Genomic DNA, 26,805 nt, shown 5'->3' with positions numbered 1-26,805 from the left:
ATTTAAAAGACAAACCAAGTAATTTGAGAAAGGTGAAGAGAGAATGGATGACTCAGAGGATGAGGAAGGAGCTTCTGCAAGAGCTAACACTTGAGCTGAATCTTGAAGGGAGTTTAAGACTCAAGAGGCAAAAGGGAGGAGGAAGCTTCAGGCATACGAGATAGCTTGTGCAAAGGCAAGGAAGTGAGAGATGACATCTCATCCACTAAGAGCAACAAGCAGTCCAGTTTGACTAGAACATAGAAGGTCATCAGGGCCAAAATGGGAAATCAGTCACAAAGAGAGTCTGGCACCAAATTGTGAAAGACTTTAATGACAAATACAGGAGTTTGCATTTTCTCCTAGAGGCAATAACAAGGCACTGAAGCTTCTTGGGCAAAGATGGGGAAGGGAAGGAAATAAGCCTTTATTAAGTGCCTTCTATTCCAGGCATGGTGCTAAGCACTTTACAAATATTATCTCATTTGATCTTCACAACAACCCTAGAGGAAGATGCTATTACTATCCCCATTTTACAGTAGAGGAAATTGAGGCAAACAAAAGTTGTGACTTGCCCAGGGTCACATGGCTAATAAGTATCTGAGATCATATTTGAACTCAGATCTTCCTAACTTCAAGCCCAGCTCTCTATCAACTGTACCACCTAGCTTCCTCAAGGGAATGTCATGGTCAGATGTATACTTTAGTACTGTTCATCTGGAGGCTGTGCAAAGAATGGTTTAGAGAGGGAAGATAGTGAATGCAGAAAGACAAATTAGGATATTGTTGTGATAATCCAGACAAAAGGTGATGAAAACCAGGACTAGGGTGGTGTCCATGGAAATGGAGAGAAAGAGAATTATATGAGAGAAGTTTTGGAGAAACCTGGAAACTAATTGGATATAAGGGATAAAAAGGATTGAAAAGTTAGTTATTATTTCAGGGTTGTAAATCTGTATGAGTCAAAAGATGGTGGTGCCCTCAACAGGAATAGAGATGTTAGAAAAAGGAAGGGATGAGAGGGATAGATAATAAGTCTGCTTGGGATATATTTCGTGTGAGTTGCTTTTCGGACATACAGGTAGACTGGATGCCTGTCCAGCAGGCAGTTGGAGATGCAGCCTGATATTCAGGAGAGAGATGAAAAACTGAATGTGTAAATTTGAGAACCATCTGCAGAGGAATAATTAAATTCAGGGAAACCAATGAAATCATTGGGAGAGACTGTGTAGAGAGAGGAGAAGGAGTCAAAGACAACCCTGGAGTACATTCATATAACACACATGGTAAGGATTTGCAAAGGAAAATAAGAAGTAATGATGGGATAGGTGGTAGAAAAACTCAGTGAGAATAGGGTCAAAAAAATACATGGAGGATAGAGTATCTTGGAGAAGACATTGGTCAATAATGTCCAATATTACAGAAAAAGTCAATAAGATAAGAATTGAGAAAAGGCAATTAGATTTTTTAAAATTTTAATTTAATTTTTTCAACTATTTTCTCTCCTCACCTTCTCCACTGCAGGAAGAAGAAAAGAAAAGAAAAACCTTTGTGGCAAATATCTATGTCAAAAAAAATCAAACTCCCACATTGGCCATGTCCAAAAAATATATGTTCCATTCTGTATTCTGAGTCCATCCCCTCTCTGTCAGGAGAGTGGGGGTATACCATGCTTCATCATCTCTCCCCTAGAGGGGTTGTATTTAACAATTGAGATATAAGTAACCTAGAAAGGACAGCTAGGTGGCACAGTGGATAGAGTGCCAGGCCTGGAATCAAAAAGACTCATCTTCCTTCAAATCTGGTCTCAGACACTTATTAGCTGTGTGACCCTGGGCAAGTCACTTAACCCTAGTTGCCTCAGGTTCCTCATCTATAGAATGAACTGGAGAAGGAAATGATGAACACTCCAGTATCTTTGCCAAGAAAACTCCAAATGGGGTCACAAAGAGTCAGACATGACTGAAACAACTGAATAGCAACAAATCTAGAAATAACATTTTCAGTCACGTGGTGGGGACAGAAGCTAGACTGCAGGGTATTGAGAGGTAATGGGGAAATGAAGGCTATGAATATAGACAACCTTTCTAGGAATTTGACTGGGAAAGGCAAAAGAGATAAAGGATGATAGCTTGAGAAAATGGCAGGGTCAATTGAAGACTTTTTTTAAGGATCAGAGAGACTTGAGAATGTTAGTAGGCAGCAAATATGGAAATGCTGATCAAATAAAGATCAAAGATATGAGAAAGAGAGGGAATGATCCAGGGGGACAAGTTGTTGAAGGAAACAAGAGGGGTTGGAATCATGGGTGCAAAGGGAAGAGTTCACATGGCAAGGTGAAGGGCCACATCTTCTTCTAAAACTAGAGAAAAAGACAAGGAAATGGAGGATGATAAAGAAATATTTCAAGGTGATGAATTGGAAAGATGAGGGGCTCCAGCAGAAGGTTTTTATTTTCTTCGTATAAATTTGGAGATGAAATCTGCTGGATATTTTCCCCCTTACATTAGAACTAAATCTGCCTCTACAATATCTACCCATTGACCTAAGTTCTGCTTTCTAAGACCAAAAAAAAATAAATAAATAAAATAAGCCTAATTCCTCTTCTCCATGACAATCCTTCAAATCCTTGAAGCTATCATGACTTTCCTAAATCTTCTCTTATTCCCCTTAATCACCCTCAATTTCCTTTCCCAATCATCATATGGTAGGATCTTGAAGCCCTTAACCATCTTGGTCATGCTCCTTGATATGGTCTCTAGTTTATTAATATCATTTTAAAATGTGGTATCCAAAACTGAATACAACACTATAGATGTGAGCTGACTAGGAGGGAGGACAGTGAAACTACCACCTCCCTAATCTTGAACACTACGGCTCTCTTAACATAACCAAAAATCAAGTTAGCTTTTTTTTGCAAGTCATATCATATTGAGTTTGCAGTCTACTGAACACATAGTACTTTTTTAAAAGATGAATTCTTATCCAGCCATACTTTTCCTACCTTGAGAAATTGATGTTTTGAACCCAAGTGTGAGACTTGACAATTGTCCTTATTACATTTCATCTTATTTCCTTCAACCCGATATTCTAATCTGTCAAGATTTTTTAAATCCCAATTCTGGCATCTGATGTGTTAGTCATCCCTCCCGGAGTTATATGATCTACAAATTTGATAAACATGTCATGTATTCCTTCATTCAAGTCAGTAATGAAGCACAAATCCCTGGGGCACTCCAACAGGCCCCTTTTAATAACTTTACATAGAACCATCAAAGATCACTCTTTGGGTCCAAGCCATTTAATCAGTTCAGAATATGCCTAATTACACTGACTAGTCCAAAGCTCCCCATCTTTTCTACAAGATGAGGGATTTTTTTTTCAAATGCTGTGTTAAAAGTAGTCTCCTTCTACGATTTCCCTATGCTCTCATCAAAAAGAAAGAAAGAAAAGAAAACTAAGTTAGTCTGGAATGAACAGGGTTTGATTAAACTATCTTGATTTTGAGATAACTGATTCCTTGTCTGGGCTCTTATATTTTGAGCTTCTTGAGAACAAGGACTGTCCCTTGTCTTTTTCTGTATACCTGGCACATAATAGGTATCTAATAAATGTTGATTGATTGATTGATGTTCATTAATCATCTCTTTAATAATTTGTTCTAGAATGTTGCCAAGAACAGAAGTCATTCTCACTAGCCTTTAGTTTACATGTACATTCTCTTCCTCTTTTAAAATAGTCACATTTGCCCTTCTTCAGTACTACATCATCTTACCCATTTTCCATGATCCTTCAAAGATCATTTACATTGGTTCAGTAATCATATCTATTAGTTCTTTCAGTACTTGAAATTGTAATTTACTGGGGCCTGGTAGTTTAACCTAGTCAAGGGTAGCTATGTGCTCTCTTACTCTCAAATACTCAAATGGATCTGTGATCTCATCTATTCAGAAGTTTCCTCCAGCAATGAAGACTGTAAGTCATCCATGCCTGTTTATCCTATGTGAGTCTTGTCCACATCTTCCCATAAGTTCATCACCAGATGTTCACTTGACATGCTGGACTCTGGCTGATCACCCATCCTCCACATCCCTCATTCTTGCACATAGCTAGTCCATCTTTTTTTCTATCACAGAATTGCTTGATGGTACCACTTACAACTATTCTTCAGAATTTTTCATTGGTAATATAAAGCATTTAGTGCAGTATCTTGCACATAGGAAGCACTATATAAATATCAGGTATCATCGTAATCACCATCATCATCATTGTTGTTATTATGGTGTTGCTATTTTTGTTATTGTACTGCAGCACTCTTACATTCCTCCTGAGTCTTTCCATTGCCCTCTGTAGGATATTCATTTTTATTTCTTCAGAGGCAGTTGTATTCCATATAGCAACACCAGTAGAATGCAGGTATTAAAAAGATGAACCTTTACTTTTATGGGAAGCTTGAAGTCAGTTTTGCAGGAGCTTTGCAATTTCCCAAAGGCTATCCAACCAACTCTCCTCCTCACACTCAACTCTGGGCCCAACTCATTCTCCATCTATACTTTCTATCTCAGATATACATACCAAGGATAAGCTTTATACAAGGTCCATCCAAATGTATGTTGAAATTTTAACAATAGACATTCTTCAACCACTTGGTATTTCCCATGTAAATGGAGAGGCCAAATTATTTTTGAGCAATTGCAAGTCTCTTCTGTAGTTTTAGCACAATAAGCATAATGCTATCTAAAATAGGAGCATCTGAAGTACCTCACCAAGTATATAACTTCCTGTTCTATGCCTTGCCTAATATTTACTATTAGAGGGGTATCTAACAAGGTTATTTCTGTTATCTCTTTTGAAGAATCTTGAATGACTTTGGTGTATGGTTAGACAATGGTTTGTGGCAAAAGAATATGTAAGGCACCATATTGTGTGTCCAAACAAATCGTGTTGCCTCCAGCACAGATCTTCTCAATATACACTTGATTCAATTCAGTTGTTTGGTTTTTCCTATTCCATCTTTTTTCCCTTTAGCACTGTATCTACCTTTTCTACAAACACATCTAGGCCTTTGATTTTAGGGTCCAAATGTGGTGGTTCTATTGTCCTTGGTGGGAAAAAGTTGTTTTTTATAATTAACTTGGCAAATCTTTTCCCTTTTTTTTACGCATAAATCTTTTTCTATTTTCATTCTGTTTATAGTCTTTCCATGTTTATCTTTGAATGACCTTAGGATGACTTTGTTTAGTTAGATATTTTCAAGCTTTCTTTAAATTGGTTTTGCCTCCATTACTTCCCTTTGTTTTATGAGATAATCCTGCTCATAACTATCCATTATCTTTCTTCATCAGATTTTACATACAAGTTTTTATTCTAACCAAGTGTTATCTTTGGCAGGAATCCTCTATTTAGCAAATAAGTCATATAATAAATAATAGTTTGCTCACTAAGTCACTTTCCAGGTTCTTTTGGTTTCCCTGTAACAGTTAATTTACATTGGTCGATCTTCTGAATAAAATCATTATAGTCAATATTGATGTCATTTCAGTTATCCATTTTACATTTTTCTTTTCCTTCGTTTCCTTTCTTCCTTCTCTTCCCTTTCCTTCTTTATGTACTGAGTCTCCCTATCTCACCCAGGCTGAAAATGCAGTGCCCATTCATAGGCCCAATTCCACCACTGATCAACTCAGGAGGACTTCATCTGCTCCACCTCCAGCCTGAACCTGTTCACCCCTCCTTAGGCAACCTGGTATCCCCACTCCTAGAGGTTCACTATACTGGTGCTAGAAATAGTGCAGGCCCTCAGCTCAGTTGATTATCTCCAAGTCCCTTATATACTTTGTTTGCATACACTTGTTTCCATGTTGTCTCCCCATTAGAATATGGGATTCTTGAGGGTAGGGACTGATTTTGCCTTTCTTTGTACCCCCAGAGCTTAACACAGTTCTTGGCACATGGTAGGCATTTAGTAAATTCTCTTTGATTTGATTTGACAGCCACCTGAGAGGCAGACTTATCCTTTCTTTGATCCTCTTCCCCAATATCACTATAAAAGTACCCACCTTTTAGTTGTATTTTGTTTTCTTCACTAGCATCTTTCTGAGCTTGAGCATTCCTGACCCTATTCTTATAGGACCATGACACACTTTAGTATGTCTCCCATATCTGGAAGGTTCTCCCTCCTCACCTCTACCTGTTGGCTTCCTCAGCTTCCTTCAAGATTTAGTTCAAATCCTATTTTCTAGAAGAGATTTTTCCTAGCATTTTTCCTTCACTCCCAACTGCAGCATCTTCCCTCTGAGATTTTTGTTTAGTCATATCCAACTCTTTGTGACTCCATTTGGGGTTTTCTTGGCAAAGATACTGGAATGGTTTGCCATTTATTTCTCCAGTTTATTTTATACATGAGGAAAATGAGACAGACAGAATTAAGTGACTTACCCAGGGTCACACAGCTACTAAGTATTTTGAAATTAGGAAGAGGAGTCTTTTTAACTCTAGGCCCAGGGGTCTAAGCACTGCACTATCTAACTGCTCCTGCCTCTGAGATTACCTTCCACTAAAATGCATGTTTTTAATAGTTTTTTTTTGCATGTTCTCTCCCTTATTAGAATATGAACTCATTAAGGACAGGGACTATGTTTTTGCTTTACTTGGGATCCCCCAAACTGTACCTGGAACAAAGTGCTTAACAAATACCTATTAACTGTTGACTGATTTCTATGACTTTCCTTTGTTGTGATCTTCTATACATATTTTCTTTCAATCTAAGTTGATTAATTAGTTCCATATCTATGCATTTAGACAATTCCCACTTTTCATTGTGCTATATTTGTTTTTCTTTAGAGTTTTAGAATTTCATTCTTCAAGAGATCAGCAGCTCCCTGGGCCAAAATGTCTGTAGATAGATCTACCATGACACATAATCCTTCCTCTGAACCCTCTGACATCTGTTCTCCCCAAATTTAAGGTATAGGTCAGACTACTCTAAGCATTCCTATTCTCTGTCAAAAATTTTAAAATGGAGTGGTCACTTCTCAAAAAAGTCCTCATCATTTCTATCTCAGCAAACGGTTCCTCCTTGTTGATAAAAATCTGATTTGGAATATAAATTGCCTTCATTGATCCTCCTACCTTTTGAAGAATGAGATTACCATTAAGGCAAGTCAAGGAATTATTAATTGTTCTGCTTTTGGCAGAAAGAGAGCCCCAAAAGATGTTCAGATCATGGAAATTTTCTGTCACTACTATGTAGTGCTGCTATGCATGGGTATCAGGCTGCTAGGCTCATGATGCACTTAATAAAAGCTTGGAGGTTGATTGTGGTCAGTTTCCTAAACTCCTCATCTATTTATTCTTTCTGTCCAGGTAGTCTGTAGTATATTTCAATCAAAGATAATATGTTTCTATTTCTGTCTTTCCTGATCTTCATCTTAAAGCTCTTGTTAGGTTTCCACCATTCCTGATTTCTGAATTTCCTCCTTGAAGGTATCTCCTTAATATGCAATGTTCATTTGAACCTCCCATGACTTTTACCTATTCTGTTCCCTTTGAATAAGGTACACCCTTTCAGAGTTGTTTCCCAAGTGTGTTCTCATCCCACTAAGGTTTAATCAAGTCAACAAGCATTTATTAAGCACCTACGATATGCCAAGTACTGTTTTCAGTACTGGGAATATAAAGAAAGGCAAAAAATAAATAAAACTTTCCCTGTTCTTAAGAAGTTTACAGTCTAATGAGGGAGATTGTTAGCATGTTATTCAAACAAGATGTGTACAAGATAAATTAGAGATAATCAAGAGAGGAAAGCATAAGCATTATGGAGGACCTATTAAGTCAAATGTGAATTACTAAATTAATATCTCTTTGTCACCTTCCTTATTATTCATAGTTTGTTCATTTGTGCACATCTGAGGTATATTTTATTACTGGTTCTTTTCTTGGTTTTGTCTTCTGTGAATTTCTGGGTGCCTTTAATTTTCCTCTTCTTATATTATGACTACTCTTTATGGTATCTAGCTTGGAGGCTATGTACTGGGAGAACTGTGGGAATTGTCTGAACCAAACTGACTCCATCTTGTAAAGTTGACTCCATTTTGAGACAGGTTTCATTTCCCGTAAATTGCTAATCAGGAATTGAGTGACATATTGTTTCACATCCTGGAAAGTCCACCTGCTCACTCTACCCCCTCCCAATTCCCCAAACTCCCCAAGTCCCCCTCCCAACTCAGAAAGTCCTTAATCTTTTTTCCAATTAGAAATCAGATTGCCTAATCTTGTATCCTGGTTGACATCCTGTTAATTGTTCACTTTCAATGCATAAAAATTTATCTTACCCTTTATTTGGGGTCTAGTGCCAAGCTAAGGAGGCCTGATCCCAAATTGTTAGACAATTGGCATGTATTACTTAATAAATTGATATGCTTGGAAGCTTGAATCTTTATTTCCTTGGTTATTTCAGATTTCACCCATCATAGTTTTTGGCAAAGTCAACCAGGGTGAGTAAGGACTCCAAAAGGAAGCCTTTTAAAAAAAACCTCCCTTGAGCACTCTGGACATTTCTCTGAGGGATTTCTTCAAGGAAGACTGTCCCCAGAGTTCGAACTCTCCTCAACCTCAATTTCTTACTAATTGAAGGTAAGCCCCCATGTTGGGGCCAGGAAGCCCCTCTAAGGGAAGTCACTTTAAGACAATGGTTTAAGGTAAGCTTCCTCAATGTAGGAAATTTCCCCTTAGTGAAAGAAGCTAGGCAAGCCTCTACACTGTTGGGGAAGTTCCCTCAGGGAAATTATAGGATCTCAGAGTAGCGTCAAAATAGGAAGCCCCCTGGAAAATTTTCTTTTGTTCTGAGACCATGGGAAGAGCACACTAGTTAAAACTGACATTAAAGAAATTCAGATTGTTCTAAAATATGTAAACATAAAAAGGGATCCCAAAATTGGCCTGATGAAGGAACTTTTAATTAAAATAAATTAAAGGTTTTGAGATGAGACTTTTAGTAGGAGATAAGGAAGCTTTCAAATATGTATTTCTCTTATTGTTTTGTCCATGTTTTTGTTTCTTTGTAAAATGCTAAAAAAAAAAAGTCTTTGTTTTGGGTCATGTTTAATGTTGTCATAGATTCTGCTAACTTGAAAATTTTCCAAGGAAAAAACACAATTAACCATAAAGACTGCTGTAAAAAGAGGCTGCCAAAGAATTTAGAAAGATTAGGTTGAAAGATTAATGAAGTTTCATAGTTCCATACATGAAGCAGTTCTCCCAGCTTTCTGTAATTTGATGCTAAACTCACTGTCTCAGTAAGCAGTAATTCCCACTTTAGGCTTTTAGCAGGAGATGAAGTTAAAAAAGAAAAAAAAACCCTGCAAGATAGTTTTTTTCTGTTATTTCAGCCCTAGCCAGGGTGTGTTTACAGAAATTAAAATTAGATAATCAAAGAAAGAAAAGCTTTTTCCTGGTTTGTAGAAATTGGTGGCATCATAAATAAGTTAGAGATGGAATTTATAACTTTTAGTAATACCTTTATTGTAAATATCCAAATTATAGTTGCTGCTAAAAAAAAATCTTAGTAAATTTTCAAGGTTAACAGATTAAGCTTTAGCACCTCTTTCCTTTTTATGGAGAGAAGGATTTGGAGTTGGGAAAGAGGTCTGAGATCAGTTGATTCCATTGGGATAAGTAGATTTGAGGCAGGTATTGAATAAGGAACTCACCCTTTCTCTTTGTCCTATCTCATAAGGCATTTAACAGAAGGTTAACAAATGCTAAAATGTTTCAGTGAGTCTTGGGGTATTACTCATCAGGATTTGTTTTAAGAGGAAAGAAGGAGACTTTGAAAGTGAAAGTTACTTGGACTTATCACCCTCTCCCTAGAACTTGAAAGCTATTGCTTTTGTGGAATGGAAAGTAGTTTCACTAACTGAAGAAAAAGAAGGTGTGTGTGTGGGAGGATGAGTCTTCTGTACTCAAAGCTTTCTTGACCAAGAAAAGAAAAAAACTTGTTTAGATCAGGAAGCAACTTAAAAATAAATAAAATTTAATTAAGGCTTGGGGAAGAGATATTTATAATGAAGAGGAGCCTATGAGGAGGGACCACCAAACCCCTCCCCCAGCTGTATAAGACCACCTACCCAACACTCAATGTTGCCTGGGGCCACACCTTGTTATGAATAATTGAGATAGACATTCACAATGAGGAGGAGTGGCAGACTGAGGTTGCCCAGAAACTAGGAATGTCTTTGGGGAAGCCTTAAGTGGAATTTTCAAAGCCTTTTATAACAGAATTAATTGTTTAAGTAAATTAGAAGCAAGGTCACCAAAGAATATTAGAAAGAAAGCATTCATTTGTAAACTCTTAGAAATCCCAAAAGGTAACAGTATTTCAATTAATTGGGGTTGTTTAAATTTTTGTGCTAAATTAGAAAGGAGAAATACAAGTGAAGAGTAATTATTTAAATAATCTGGAATACAATTAGATAACACAGTACTCAGCCCCTGAAAGACCATTCTCTAAGAATGTATCCAGATCTTATGAAACCTCTCAAACTCCAAAGCAAGCAGATGGCAATGCAAGGCTGCTAATTGGAGCCTCTCCCTGCTTTTTTCTGGAATTGAGATAGAAAAGCCTCAGGGAAATGAGAGAGGATGAGGCTAAGGTGATTAGCACAAAAGGAATTGATTTTGCTTTTGTGGTAATTTTAAGGGAAATTTCTAAGAAGTTTATGAAAAGATAAAGTGCTACCATGAAACTTTGAAAATTAGCTAATTGTTACCTGGGATCTAAATATTTTTTCTTTATTTATTTTTGGTGAGGCAATTGAGGTTAAGTGACTTGCCCAGGGTCACATGGCTTGTAAGTATCAAGTGTCTGAGATTGGATTTGAACTCAGGTCCTCCCAACTCCAAGGCCAGAGCTGCATCCACTGCGCTGCCTAGTTGCCCCTGGGATCTGAATTTTAAATGCAGGTACCTAGTAGCCCTTGAAAACTGAGATTTTGATTTTGTGGTAGGAAATTCAGGTTTGATTTGGTTGAAATTTGTCCTGGAACCAAATTATGATATGGTAAAATGTGTTCTTCTATTAATTGTTGCATCAAAAGCACAATAAAAAGTTGGAAAAATGAATGGATCAGGGAAACCCTAGTTACGCCCTGGTCTCAGAAATTTATTAGCTGTGTGACCTTAAGTGAGTAATTTTACTTCTGTTTGCCTCTGTTTCTTAATTTATAAAAGGATGGGATTAGCACCCGTCTCCCAGGGTCACTGTGAGAATTAAATGATATAATAATTTTGAAGTGCTTAACACAGTACCTGACATATAGTAAGCACTATATAAATTTTGTCTATTGTTATTATTATTTCTTTAATTGAATGTAACTGCTACATTCTGGATAACTCTATAGTGGGTTTCAGAAGCCAAAAGTGACCAAATGAATGATTTTTCCACATAAAACAGTTGGCAGTATATTTGACTAAATTGATATCATATAAGAATGTTTTCTTATGTGTTTGAAATACATAGTTAATTGTGTTTCTAAAATTTTTTCTTATATTGTGAAATTTAAGAAACTATTTCCAGAAATGATACGTTAGACAAAAAAGTTCTTTTTTAATCTGATGCTGTTAGATTACAAATTGAGCTGTTAAAAGAATGTGATTTTAAAAACAGACATTTGAAAACTGTTAAATATTTGATGGGGCATATTTTACTTTAAAATAGAAAATAATAATAATAACTGTTTGGAGGAAGAGTTGCACAGACCATCTAAGATATCCTTACCTGTGAGGTCCCTTGAGACATTGTATTCAGTCTGGTTCATAGCGAATTATCAGCCCTACAGAATTCATGTCATAAAAATCTAAAGTACTAACTTTTGAGAACCTACAGCTAAGAAATAGGATCACCTTTCCCATGCTATGTCAAAAGGAGGAAATTTACAAGTCTGTTATAATAAATAGTGAGTTTTCATCTGAATTTATTTGACTATCACATGTAAAATTATCATTTTTTTTCTGAATAGTCTGTAATGAAATTATATATTTGAGCCAACTTGATAATGGTGGGCTTTGGATTCAAGAATTTTAAGATACAGTCTTTGAATCTGAGGTCTATTGTTGCTAAGTGAGTTTTTGGTTAACTACCATACATTCACCATATGTGTAATTTAAAGAACTCCAGAATGTGGTTATTTTCAATTTATAAGCAAAGGATAAATGAAATGTAACTGTTAAGAAATCATAAGAAAATTAATAATCTTCAAGCACTAAGCTGTGATTGTGACCTTTTTCTATCTGAGGTAAAAACTCTTAGGACTCTAAGTTGATGGTTTTAAGTTTTGATTATTTTGATGATTGTCTGTATTGTCATGAAGCCAATAATCCACCATTCAAGTTACAAATATGTACCACAGTCTGAGAACTGCTACAAGTAGTCGTCTATGCCTGGGAAAAGTTGAGGAGATGAGCTTGGCATGGCCTAAAATAGGACCCTCTTGACTCATTTTCCCTATGGTACTATTTCTTTCTGAACAGAAAAATTTCCCACCTGGTTAATTCTGAGCTTGGCTTTGATATCCTGGGAGTAATGTGGAGCTTTGTTATTCATTGGCTATTAAATACTACTTGTGCCTGGAATGAAACAAAGCTAAGGGAGCTTCTCTTCTGTTGTGGAATATGTTAGGTGAGAAGATTAAGATTGATCCTATTTACAATTTCTTATTGATCCTATTTACAATTAATTGATTTTGTCCTGTGTAAGTCATGGTTCTTTGTCTCTGAACTTAGTTCAGAGTTCAGCTAGACTATGATGGGCTGAATTTAAAAATCCAGATCTCCTACCTCAAGCAATTTAATTTACCTTAAGAAATGTCTGAGAATGCAAGGAAGTTTGGGCCTGATATCTTTACTGGACAAAAGTCTGGGCTGCTATCTTCTAGCTCAACTAAAAAAAATGAGCACTTTTTAATCTCATGAGAGAAGAAGGAGGGGTGAGTCTTTGTTAGCCCCCATTACCAAACTTCCAACCAACCATGTTGTTCCCTATGCCTCAGCTTTGCCAGCAGTTATGGTGTCCTTAATTCTATGATGTCTGTTCTACCCTGTCCTGTTCTTTGTTCTGTACTCCCAAAAACATGTAGAAAAAGGGAATAGTTCATCTACTCAAGGTCTTTGGCATGAATGGAGGCAAACTATTGATCCATTTATTTACAGGTAGCATACCCTTGATAATAAATGTTACCTAGCTTAGAGACCTGCCTCAATTTACCTTTTTGTTAAATTTCAATAGCAACACAGGTCAGTATGTGCCATGAGGAAATAGCCTTTCCATTGTTATAACTATGTTCCTTGTTTTTCCTTTCATAGCAAATTTCTATAAACACCTATGAATTGTAAAAGGTTTGCTGTTGAACTACTGTCTCAAATAATAGATCAATACTGACATATTTCAGTTCATATTATAATATAGGGATGATATCTTTCTAAGTTGGGAATTAGAATTAGATAAAATGATAAGACAAAGTTGTAATATAAAAGTTTTTTAATTAAATGGAATAGTAAATTTTGAGAAAGAAGCAAGATTATCCTAAGAATTAGGATATATACATATGTATATGATTGGCTTCAAAAAGTTTCTAATGGGAAATTCAGACTTTGAGTATGTTGGAGTAACAAGTTCTCAAAATTGGATTAAGGATTTGACATATAAAATTGCATTGATAATTGTAAAGAAAATGAAATTATTTTCCCATTTAGAAGTATCTATCTGATCATTTTAAAAGACAGAAGGGCTTGTTTTATAAGTCTGACCCTTATGAATTTTTTTTAAGATTCTAAATCAGGTACAGGATTTAGGTAAACAAACAGCAAGTGATACATAAAAACTGAAATTTTCTGAAGTTTCAGGTGAATTATGGATTCTTAATTTGATGTTCTTATAGCTCTGCAATTAATAGGAACAGAACAATAATGCTTGAGCTGATTTTCATCACATGAACTAGTTATTGGAAAGTCAAATTTAAGAGATTGAGCTAAATTATATCAACTTGTTACTGGCAGATTTTAACAGAATTATCTAGGAATCTCCATAAGTAACTAGAAACCAGAGAAGTAGATCTGTCTTGAGAATGAGATCTATTCTAGAATGTCCAACAGAAAATATTTCCAGGGACCAAACAAGTACATGGAACATTTGGGACTCAAGATGAAATGATTAGATGGACATTAGGAGTGGGTTACTAAGATGCAAGGAGATTTGATGTTATTTAATATTGGTGATCAGCATTGTATTGTTTTGACCCTTTGTTTCAGGGTGTTTATGTTTCCTGAGTTTTCTTGCTTATTTGGTGACATAGAAATCTTCTCTCTCAAAATTAGTCCATTGTGAGCCCTCTAAACAATTTGATGTGTACCCTGACTTAGTTCATTTAACTAAGAGTTCATTTAACAAGGTTTGTCTCCTTAGGAGATATCATTATTCTTGTTCTTAGACTTTGTATTAGCTTTTGTACTAAGGTATGCAAGAGGATGCTTCCCAGTGGTCTTTTCTTGGTACATAATGTTGATAGTGAACATAAGCACATTAAAAATCTTATAAATAAGTGATCCATGGGGGGAGTCAGTTGGCCCCCTCCCCCATGAATCAAAGGGGGAATCATGTGAACCAAACTGACACCATCTTGTAAAACTAACTCATTTTGAGACTTAAGTTTCATTCCACCTGCTTGTTAATCATGGGAATTGAGTGACATCTTGTTTTACATCCGATAAAGTCCACCTGTTCATTCCCCCCCACTCCCAATTCCCTAAACTCACAAAATCCCCTCCAGCTCAGAAAGTCCCTAACTTTAGTTCCAAAGAGCAACAACCCAGTTCCTGACTCTGAGACCAGCTCTTTAATCACTTTGCCATACTGCTTTTCCATCTGATCCATAACCTTCTTTATATGGCACCTAGTAGTAAGCATAATGCTTTAGATTAAGGCTTCTTAACCTGGGGGGTCAGTATTTTTGTTTTTGAAAAATATGTTGATAATTCTATCTTAATATCATTGCTTTCTTTTGTAATCATATGTATTTTATTTTGTGCATTTGAGAATTTTTTTTGAGAAGAGTTCTGAAGGCTTCACCAGACTGCCATAGAGATCCACGACACAAAAGATATTAAGTTCTCCTGTTCTAAATATAGTTAGACCAGGACATGATATGAAACAGTTATAATAATTAGCTCATTTTAAGCCTTATGGCAATATAATGCCCCCTCGGGTCTATGAGATTTCCTCTTCTACTGCTTTATGAAGGTTAGATTTAAGAAGACGTAAATTCATATTTGGCCTCAGACACTTATTAGCTGCATAACCCTGGGCAAGTCACTTTACTCCTATTTGCATCAGTTTCCTCATCTGTAAAATGGGAATAATAATAGCACCTACCTCCCAGGCTGGTTGTGAGTATCAAATAAATTAATATATGAAAAGTGGTTAGTACAGTAGCCACTCAATAAATGTTTGTTTACTTCCATCCTTTACTTTCCATAAAAATGCTCTGAAACAGGCTAAGGCAGGTGACGTACCTCTATGCCATTCACTCCAGGTTCCAAGGATTGGATTCTTCCTCCTAATTTTTCTCACTGCCTCTGATGTTCCCTTTGTGGCTACAATGTAGCATTGTGCCTGACACCATGATATAAAAATGATACAGGAAAGCAAGAAGCCCAGGAAACACTTCTGGAAAACCAACAACACACAGGGATCAGGAGGGTACTGGTATCACCAGACAGAATGTTGCAGGGGAAAGTTCCCTGAACTTGAGGTCTGAAGAGCTGGATACCATTTTGGGTTTTGCCACTTACTACATGACCTTGATTGGGCAAGTCACCTCACCTCTTTGAAGCTCAGTTTACTCAACTAAAAAATTAAGATTAAACATGTGTGTACAACCTTCTTCACAGAATTGTTGTGAGGAGAAAATCTTAAAGTGTCCTGATCAACATTTAACAAATACATCTTTTTTTTTTTGGTGAGCCAATTGGGGTTAAGAGACTTGCCTAGGGTCACACAGCTAGTAAATACCAAGTGTCTGGTAAAAAATACATCTTCTAAGATGGGAATGCCATGTGTATAAGCTATATATTAAAGTTAACATCTTTCACTCTGATGATTGTCATGTTGTGATGGTTTGTACATGTTACAGTTGACTGAGCTGAGAAAAAAATCTGGTCATCTAATTAAGATGGAGCTTTCCACAATGCATTTCCATTAAGCTTTTCTTAAAATGTATTGATGTTCCATGGAACACTACATTTATTTCTAAGTTTATTATAAGATAAAAGGGGCAAAACTTTGCAGTAAATTTCTATGACAAGGTCTGAAAAGAAAAATATATAGAAAACTGATATAGATATATAAGAACATGAGCCATTCCCTGATAGATTAATGATCAAAGAATATAAATAAGTGGTTCTCAAAAAAGAAAGGCAGGCTATAGTAAACATGTGAAATGATGTCCCAAATCAAAGATGTGAAACACACAGTAACATATTGTGCAAACAACACTCCCAAATGGGACCAGAATCAGATAAAATATAGTTGGGAAATATTTTTAAAAGTAAACTAAAATATAATAAAACATAGATAATTTTAATACATGATTTTGTAAGCCAATAGGGCCAATGGAGATCCTTGCATACAGTTTAATGGCCTCTGTTTCTATTTCAGTTTAAAACTATTGCTCCAATTAATAGTGAATTGTCAATTGTCAACATTTATGAAGTACCTACTATGTGCCAGGCCCTGTGCTAAGCACTAGAGAGGCCTGTCCAAAAAAAAAAAAAAGGCAAAAGATAGTCCCTGCCCTCAAATCTAATGAATTAATAAGAAGGATAAAAATTTAAACAACTCTAAGGTTCTGGCCCATACCTCTCAGATTGACAAAGAGGACCAAAAAGGAAAATGACACTTGATGGAGGGGCAGTGGAAGGTGAGACACAGTACTGGACTGTTTGTGGAGCCAACCATTCTGGTCCAACAATTCTGGAAAATGCTTTGGAAAAAAACCAAAAGAGTCACTACACTGTGCAAATGTTTTCACCCAATGATAGCACTACTAGGCCTATTTCCCCCCAAAACATCAAAAGCAGGGAAAGGATCCAAATGCCCCCAAATATTTATAATATCACTTTTTGTCATAACAAAGAACTGAAAATACAATGGATACCCATCAATTGATGAGTGGCTGAACAAATTGTGGTATGTGTACCATGTACATTATTACACCACAAGAAGTGATGAACCTGAGAAGGCTTGTATAAACTAAAGTAGAAAAAAGTGAACAAAACAAGAACAATTTTACAAAGGGATACCACAACATTGAGAAGGAATACAACTGTAAAGGAGCTTTGATAAATGCAGTGATCACTTAGGACTGCAGAAAACTAATGACAAAGCATGCTTTTCACCTCTTGGCAGAGATATGATATACTGCAACTACAGAAGGAGACTTACACTTTCAGACATGACCAATCTGTGACTTGTTTGTTTGATTATATTTATATGTTACCAGAGAGAACTTTAATGGGAAAAGAGGAAGGGACAAGAAGATGGGAAAAGGTGGAACTGCCCTGCTTATTGGTTTTCCTTTCTGAACCTCCTATTTTCTTCTGTGTATTTTTAAAATGTTTCATTGTCATTCTTTTCTTTTTCTTTTGGTATCTTTAGGAATACCTGAGGGTATTCCAGGTGGGTAGAGCAGTAAAGGAGATGTGAGCTGGAATTATTTTCCAAAAACATGTTTCATATGCTTCAGATTCCCAAGACAGATCTATGAAGTAAGTATTATCTCCATTTTACAAAGTGTGAAACTAAAATCATAGCAGTTAAATGACTCGTCATAAGCCACCAAGTATAGCAGAGAGAAGATGAGAACCTGCTGCTTGTGATGCTCAGTCCAACTTTTATGTGAACAGAAACCTGAAGACCTCCAGTGATGAGAAACCCCCTCCCTCATAAGAAAGCCCACCCTACTTCTGAAGAGCCCTCCCTGTTATTACATCTTTCTTCCTTGAGGTATAAATCTATGTTTTCACAATTTGTATACATTGCTTCTGGTTCTGCCTTCCGGGTCTCAATCTAATCCCTCTTCCATATGACAACCATTCAAATACTTGAAGATAATCACCATGTTCCTCTACCACACCTTCTCTTTGCTTGGTTGAAAATCCTCCATTTTTTTCGATTCCTTCCCCATCTTGCCCCACTCCCCTTGATACACTTAAGCATTTCAACTCCTTCATAAACTGTGACATAAAAGCCTAAACTCCAAGATATGGTCCAACCAAGGAAGAGAATATTGGAATTGTCACCTCCTTATTCCTGGAAGTTTTGCCTCAAGTAAAATGGAAAAGTAAGATTATCTTTTCCAAAGTCACACAGCTTCTCTTGTTTTGAACCTTATGATTCTATTAAAACATCCTCACATTAAATTCCCCTCTTTATTAATACCAGCATCAACAATAACCACAAGGAATCACATTTATGTTTCTCTTTGATGTCTCTGAAGTCCTTTCTTTGCAACAACTTGGCAAAGTAGGTGACTCGAGTATTAGAATTCCCATTTTATAGGTGAGGAAACTAAGGTTCAAAGAGACTGGGTGACTTGCCTATGGCCTAATACCTAGAATTTGAACTCAGGTCTCCTGCATCCAAGTCCAGCTGTCATGTTGCCATGCTGACTCCCATTGGGCTTACTATCTAAATTCCTCTCCTGAGACAGAGGAGAAAAAAACACACAAAAGCCACAAAGGACAGAATGACTTTCTACACGAAGAAGTAAACACAAATGACAACCTTATGACTAAGCAGACTGAACAGAATGACTTACCATTGTGCTTTATGAAGGCTGACTTCCACAGCACAGATGCTCCCCGGAGAATCCAGCCCCGCTGAGAGTCGAGTCTATAATGTACTGTATAATGGGAGAGACACAGTAGTAATGAGACCAGAGGCAATCTAAAACTTGTTAGGAAATATAAACCATGCTTGGGCAGCCCCAGGAGGCCTGTGGCCAACCCAATAAGAGGCTGGAGAAGGAAGGATGAAAGTCCTTGATTGTTGCAGAAATCTTACAAGCTATTATCTTTATGAGAAAAATGCAATGTTCTTCTCTTCTTCCCCTGCCGCTCTTCCCAGGGTGCCTTGGCTCAGAGAGTATGTCTCAATTGTTTGTTTTCAGAAGTATTATATACTATCATTTCAGTCCACTGAAAGCAAACAAGATCAAATCCAAAGATAATCCCCTTAATATTAGTGCCTTCTTTCTGTTACTCATCTCCAAATTACCCTAGATAGCTAGAGATGGAAATATTTGTATGTGATGTATGTATGTATGTATGTACGTATGTATATGTAGTGTGTATGTGTAGACTGACATACAATACATGCATATAACCATATGGTTATTATCCTTCATTCTTCAAGAAGACCAAAATGACTTCTCTGTGTTAGAATCAAGTTACAGTGTACCCGACTGCAGATAATCAGGCCATTACAAGCTCAGAATGCTCTTCCACAGTTTGGGCACAAATAGTTCATGTGAACATTTGGGGTGGATTCTCTAAATTTGTGCATCTTGTGTTTATTTTGAGCTACTTCAATTCTGATTTGCTCATAGAGCACAGGGGCACATCATGCATGGAGGTCCAGTGCTACTGTCTACCATATGACACAATCAATTCTGAAATTTTTTTGAAGACAATTGGGATTAAGTGACTTGCCTAGGGTCACACAGCTAGTAAGTGTCAAGCGTTTGGTCTGGAGCAGGTGGGTCTCAGTCCAGACCACCTGCTAGATGACTAACTCCTCAGGACCCCCTCCCACTCAGGCCTGTGAATTAACCCAGCAACCACAATCTGCTATAAAGACAGTGACCCAGGAGATGTGGGAGCTTGATGGGGATGCACTGCCCAAGCCACTGAGGCATATCTATGGGACTGAAGGGTGAGGAGCCACACACACACTGACATACCTGTGAGTAATAAACTGCCTGAACTGTGATCTTTCCTTCCTGGTACCTCCTCACCAAACCATGATTTACTCTGAACTTAGCTGATAGCCAGGAAAAGAAGCTTGAAGTCATTGTCAAATCTGATGCTATGGATATTGGCCCAGTTTTCCACTGCTGCCAAAACTGTTAGCAGATGCTGGGCCTAAAATGCTCATTGTAGAGGTGGCAAGCAGATAGAATATTTCCAATAAATATAAGCTCAGAGTGGGTCAACTTTAAGGTAACCTGTGACCTAAATGACACTTGTCTCTGCCTCAATTGATCATCATAGCCTCTCTCTGCCTCCTCCCTCCTCTGAAGTCCTACTTCACAACTGCTGCCCAGGGAACCCAACTGTGGTGACCCAACCAAAGTCAGCTCTGGGCCTCTTCCTGATATGAAAACTTGCTGTCCTGGTCGCATTCCCACTGAGTCTTGCTCTTACTGAATTGTCCTACTGGGAAGCAAGGGGTAGGGAAGGGAATAAGCATTTGTATAGCAACTAGTACCTGACAGGTACTGTGCAAAAACCTTTTTATTAACATTATCTCATTTGATCCTCATAAAAATCTCATGAGGTATGTACTATTATTAACCCCATTTTAGAGTTGGGGAAACTTAGGCAAACAAAGGTTAAGTGACTTGCCCATGGTCACACATCATTTTTCTGAGGTCAAATTTGAACTCAGATCTTCCAGACTTAGCACTTTATCCATGTCCCACTAACTGCCTCATAAGCAGTTGTAACTTAAGATGAGACAAAAGTGAGACAGTGCCTCCCCTCAAGGAGCTGATAGCATACTAAGGGGAAGAGAAGAAACATAAAAATGTATACATTCACACTAATACAGGAGGGAATCATGAAATGCTTCTGGAAGAAAGGGACACCTCTGACTTTTGAAAGGAGGGAAGGATTTCCAGAGATCAAGGTGAGAAGGGAAAGCATTTCATGCATAGGTGGGGCGCAAAAGCCTCACACAGAGGCTTGAAGACAGAGATGGGAAACTGCATCTAGGGAATCTTTTCTTTGGAACCAATGGTGGATTATTATGGATAAATTCAAAATGTTTGAGGAGATGTCCCTAACTTGTTGAGGGACAAATCATAGAGGATGACCAAGTTCTCAAAAATATCCCTTCATGGCATTGCCAGAGCCAGAATCCTGGACCACATGGGACAATCTCTCTGATCCACTGGGCTGATTCTTATAGTTTAATATTCTTGCAGGGATAGTGCAAGGCTATTTAAGTGGGATGGAAATTTAATCCAGCATACATCTAATAATTCATACTGCATCATTCTTTCCAGTTGGCACCTGCCCTCTGGTTATACAATACTATTTTTTTCATTTTTATGTGTTCTATTTCCTCTTGGCTGTTATTACTAAATCATTGCAATTTCCCTCTACTGTACATACAGAGACAGAGAGAGAGAAAGAGAAAGAGAGAGAGAGACAGTCCTGACCTGGTTTCCTTAAGGAGCAACGGTCCCTTGCAAGAGAGAGGCTGCTAAGACACAATGGTAAGTAACAGGTTACATCTTTGAAGGAAAATGAAGACATGTTACTGGGTTTTTGTGAGGTAGGGATTTGGGTTTCTCCTGAAAGCTGTCAAGTCCTTAATGGGGCTGCTTGTGAATTTCCTCATGGGCTTACTGTAGAGAGGCAGGAAGGTGTAGTGGACAGGAAGCAGGGCTAAGAGTCAGGAAGCTCAGGGTTCAAGTCCTACCTCTCATATATCCTACTTGTCTGTCTTCCACTTCACTCTCTAGTTCTAAATGTGGCAGAAGAGTCATCTCTCTGCCTTGGTAGAGACAGTTCTACCCCTGGAGCCCCCACTTCCATTAAATCACAGATATCTTATTTTTTTTTATTTCAATTGTAAACTGTCAGTTGTCTCATTACTGCCATACCCAAAGTGCATTGATATGTCCCCTCCTGGCTACTGACTTCTACTCAACCATATCAGCAGCAGGCTACCCCTTTTCACAATATGACTGCAGCCATAGTCAGGCAACACTCTGTGCCAACATCACTATCCCTGTCATTTTCACCATTACTTGCCAAAACCTTTTTCCCTTCCAAATGAATTTTTCCCAGGTACAAGAATTCAGTCTTGGATTTTGCTTAAAAATGGTGGCATATGAATAGAATGGAATATTATTGTCCTTTAAGAAAATGACAAATATGAAGAAATCAGAGAAGCATGGAAAGACCTGAATGAACTCATGCAGAGTAAAGAAAGCAGGCTCAGGAAAACAACGTACAAAATTAGCATAATGATGTAAATGGAAAGAAAAATAAATATTCTGAACTCAAATGAAATGCAATAAGCAATTTTGTTTGTAAGGGACAGGAGACAGAAAGTATTTATTAATACTAAGTAGCATTAACATGCTATTATGTAATATGATCTATGCAGTAAGAATAGCTAGCATTTATATTCCATATACTATGTGCCAGGCACTGTGCTAAGTGCTTTCCAATCATTATCTCATTTGATCCTCACAATCCCCCTGGGAAGTAGGTGCTATTAGCTCCATTTTACAGTGTCGGAAACTGAGACAAGGAGAGGCATAAAGTGACTTGCCCAGGGTCACACAATACTTGTCTCCACTTTTCAGAAAAGTGGGTGACCATGGACACAGAAGGTAAAATATACAGTGATGCGGTGGATATTTGGAGTCAGTATGACGAAGGCTTGAACCATGCCTCAGCCACTAGGTTGTGATCTCTGAATGAGCCAGAGTCTTGTTAGGCTGTTGTCAAGGCCTCAGTTTCCTCAACTATAAAATGAGAGTGCTAGACTCAATGACCTTTATAGCTCTAAATCCATGATCCTGTGATCCTATGAGGCATAATTGTTTAACTGTGGTGGTTGGCTTTGCTTGACTATTTTAGGTAATAGCACTTTTCCAACATTCTCTCATTTGATCCTCACAACAATCCTGGGAGGCTATCATTGTCCCCATTTTACAAATAAGGAAAATGAGGCAGACAGGCTAAATGACTTGTCCAGGGTCACGCAATTAATGTTTGAGGCCAGATTGAACTCAAGTCTTCTTGACTCCATGTTCATTGTTTTATCTACTGTGTCCCCTCATTGACTTTGTGGTGGATTGCCAGGAAAAGGAACTCTATATTGGACAATGGCTGTGGAATAATAGAAGAACAGCTATAAAACTTGAAAAAACAAAAACTCTAGTCATTTTCCCCAACTACTTTTAATCTTTATCTCTTCTTTTTTTAAATAGAATACTATGCTGGTTGTTCTCCTTGCTTTGCCTATCTTTGTGACATTTTGTGATGCTGAGTGCACATTTATTCCATTGGAGATCATTGATGGGCATCAACCAGGAGGTAAATCTTTATTTACAACTGTTTCCTGTCTCTAGGTTCAGGAGGATTTGTTTAGCAGTAAAAGTGACTGGGTCAAGCTTGAATGGCCTATCTGTGTCCATTACAGCCAAGATGGGAGTAATGGACAAAAAGTGGGAAAAATAGATTTAATCTAAAGATGTGCCTTAGATGGAAAAAAGAGGCAGCTGTCTAAACATTCATGTAAGGTCCTTCCGCCATCATCTCCTTTGTATCACATAATTAAGAGTCACTCCTTATTATCTACAGATGATATGTTTCTGAGGGGCGACCTGCATTAGTGGTTAGAGAGCTGGGATTGAAGTTTGGAAGATCTGGGTTTAAATCCTGCTTCTGACATTGACTGGCTTTGTGATGCTGGGCAGAGCGATAGCGCTCTCTGTGCCTCAGGCACTTACCTACTCAGTCACTTAATTCATCAAGCACCTATTAAACACCTACTGTGTGTAAAACATTGCAGCTACAAAGGTAAAATTAATCATGGAAAGAAAATTAACATGGAAAGAAAAGAAACCCTAAAAAAAAGTCCTCCCTTCATGGAGCTTTTCTCCAACTACTGATCTGTGAACACATATCTTTGAAAGTAGCATATTAAATGTTTCCAATTATCACTATGAAGGCTTGGGGAATGAGTTGAGGGCTCTTCTTTTTTTTTATTAATTTATTTATTTTTAGTTTTCAACATTCACTTCCATAAACTTTTGAGTTCTAAATTTTCTCCCCTTTCCTCTCCTCCCCCCCAAGACAGCATGTAATCTGATATAGACTCTACATATACACTCCTATTAAACATATTTTCACATTAGTCATATTGTAAGGAAGAATTAGAGCCATAGGGAGAACCACAAGAAACAAGAAACAAAATAAAACAGAAGGAACAAAAAGCAAATAGTATACTTCGATCTGCATTCAGACTCTATAGTTCTTTCTCTGGATGTGGATAGCATATTCCACCATGAGTCTTTTGGAGATGTCTTAGATCCTTGTATTGATGAGAAGAGCTAGGTCTATCAGTTAGTCATCACAAAATGTGGCTGTTACTGGGTACAATGTTCTCCTGGTTCTGCTCACTTCACTCATCATAAGTCCATATAAGTCTTTCCGGGTTTTTCTGACATCTGCCTGCTCATCATTTCTTATAGCACAACAGTATTCCATTACATTCATATACCACAACTTGTTCAGCCATTCCCCAATTGATGGACATCCCCTCAATTTCCAATTCTTTGCCATCACAGAAAAAGTTGCTATAAATAATTTTGTACATGTGGGTCCTTTTTCAATTTATATGATCTCTTTGGGATACAGCCCTAGAATGGGTATTGCTGGGACAAAGGGTGTGCAAGTATTTATAGCCCTTTGGACATAGTTCCAAATTGCTCTCCAAAATGGTTGGATCAAGGGCTATTCTTGACTGAATAGATTGTAAAGCATTGGAGGAGGTTGCCAAGGGAAATGGTAGAACCTCTTTTGGAGGTCTTCAAAAGTGGCTTAGATTTTCCATTTTTACGACAGTTTCACATTGTACCATTCAAGGTGGCTTTAAGGACTTAGTAAAATATGTTCTAAAGGTATCAATTGCAATTTCACAGAAGATGTTTCATATATTCTGTCTTAGGTTGCAGGGATGGGAAGGGGACAATACATAAATTCGGCACTCAGTGGCAAACTGATTGTGTGCATTGTGCATGTGAAGATAGAATTGGACTTTCCTGTTGCAACATGTGAGTTCAAGGTTGACTCTAAACAGACAGATGTAAAATGACAGAATCCTCGAGCTGGAATGGACATCAGGGCCTATGAAGTAGAATCCACCTGGAAACTAGAAACCCCTACTCAACAAGTGGCCATTGGGAAATAGCTTGAAGGCCCTCAGTGAGGGCAGCTCCTTCTCCTTCTAGAGAGTGCTCGTGGTTAAGAAGCTTTCCTCCCATTGCACTTAATTAAGAACAGACTTTGCTCAGCCTCTATCCCCAGCTCTCAGCTCTGCCCCCTGAGGCCAAGCAAACTGAGAAAGTCTGTTCCCTCTTCCCTGTGACAGAAGGTTCCCTTCTTCAGGCTTTGATTCCTGTAATGATTCTTTTATGACCCTGATTTTCATTCTCTCCATTTTTATTATCCTGTGAAGGTGCCCCAGATGATCAATTTCCTTCCTAGAAGGTTATTCCCTGAATTAGACATGATATTCTGGATGTGATCCAATCAGGAAAGAGTAGAGCAAAACTTTAACCTTTCTAGTGGAAACACTGCATGGAGCATTAAGCTTGGTGTTGGGAAGACCTGAGTTCAAAACTTTCCTCAGACACATACATGTTATCTGTGTAGCCCTGGGAGTCATTTGACTTTTGTGAGCCTCTGTTTCCTCATCCATTAAAAAAAAGGGTTTTGACCTTGATGACTTCTAAAGTCCCTTCCGGTTTGAAATTGAGGGCTTTCTATTGAAATCTCACTTCATAACCTGATTATCTGTGTGATCGTGGGCAAGTCACTTGACCAGTCTCAGCCTCAATTTCCTCATCTGTTAAAAGAAGAGGGGTTTAGACTCGGTTACTTTTAATGCCCCTTCCAGTTTAAAATCTAGAATCTGTTATTCTTTTCTATCTAAATCCAAGATCAGAAACTTATTAGCTATGTGACCTTGGGTTTAGTGCAAGCTAACAAGCACCTAGGACCTAATGTGTTCTCCATCTATACTTGTGAGTAGATTGAGATGGCTCATTAGGTGGTTGGGGAGTTCAGGTGATTCACGATCAGAGGCTGTCTGGAATAAGGGCAAGAATCTTAATAAATTATTCATCAGTTCCCAAGGACCACCCTAATCTTTGCTCAATTTTCTTCTACCAACAGGGTGATGAGGCCTACAGCATATGATAAAAGTCAATGCATGGAAGTTTTCCAAAAGGAGTCCTGTATTTACGTTCCTGTAAATAAAGCTAATCCCTCGATAACCTGTGAAGTCAAAACTTATGTAGGTTAACAACTCCACCTCCTCCTCCAGATGTTGCTGCCAAAGTCATTGTATCCCACTGGAACTTGTCAACGCTTGAAGCGATTGTCCTTTCCTTGGAATTCAGAGCAGCAGGGGCTGGGAACCGTGTGGGCATTACCTTGGATCTGCATTCTATTGAAAGCATTGTCAAGTCTTAGGCACATTGATTCAAACCACAAAGCGCTATCTCTGTGGCTTCTGAGATTCTCCAGGCACAATGTCATACCTTCTGTTACCTGCTATCTGATGAATGCACAAAGAAAATATATTGTCCTATAGCATGAAATGGATCTGTTCTTTTCCTTTTGAAGAATCAATGTCTAAATTCATTATAGAAGTGCAGTCTTTCTCTGGGGCAATTCCTAGGAATACACTTTAGGGCTCAAATACTCCATGCTTTTCAGCTTTTGTTCATCTCCCAAATCTATGTT

The 26,805-nt window shown here is 37.7% G+C and overlaps 1 pseudogene; it reads right to left on the bottom strand.

Moving 5' to 3' along the window:
- Positions 1-15,803, bottom strand: part of LOC114031292 — a 22,883-nt pseudogene extending 7,080 nt beyond the window's left edge.
- Positions 15,804-26,805: the final 11,002 nt, after the last annotated feature.

This window comes from Vombatus ursinus, unplaced genomic scaffold (genome assembly GCF_900497805.2).
Source record: "Vombatus ursinus unplaced genomic scaffold, bare-nosed wombat genome assembly UNPS02015129.1, whole genome shotgun sequence".
Classification (NCBI taxonomy): domain Eukaryota; kingdom Metazoa; phylum Chordata; class Mammalia; order Diprotodontia; family Vombatidae; genus Vombatus; species Vombatus ursinus.
Note: the sequence above shows the minus strand (reverse complement) of the source record. Positions and strands in the feature narration are given on the sequence as shown.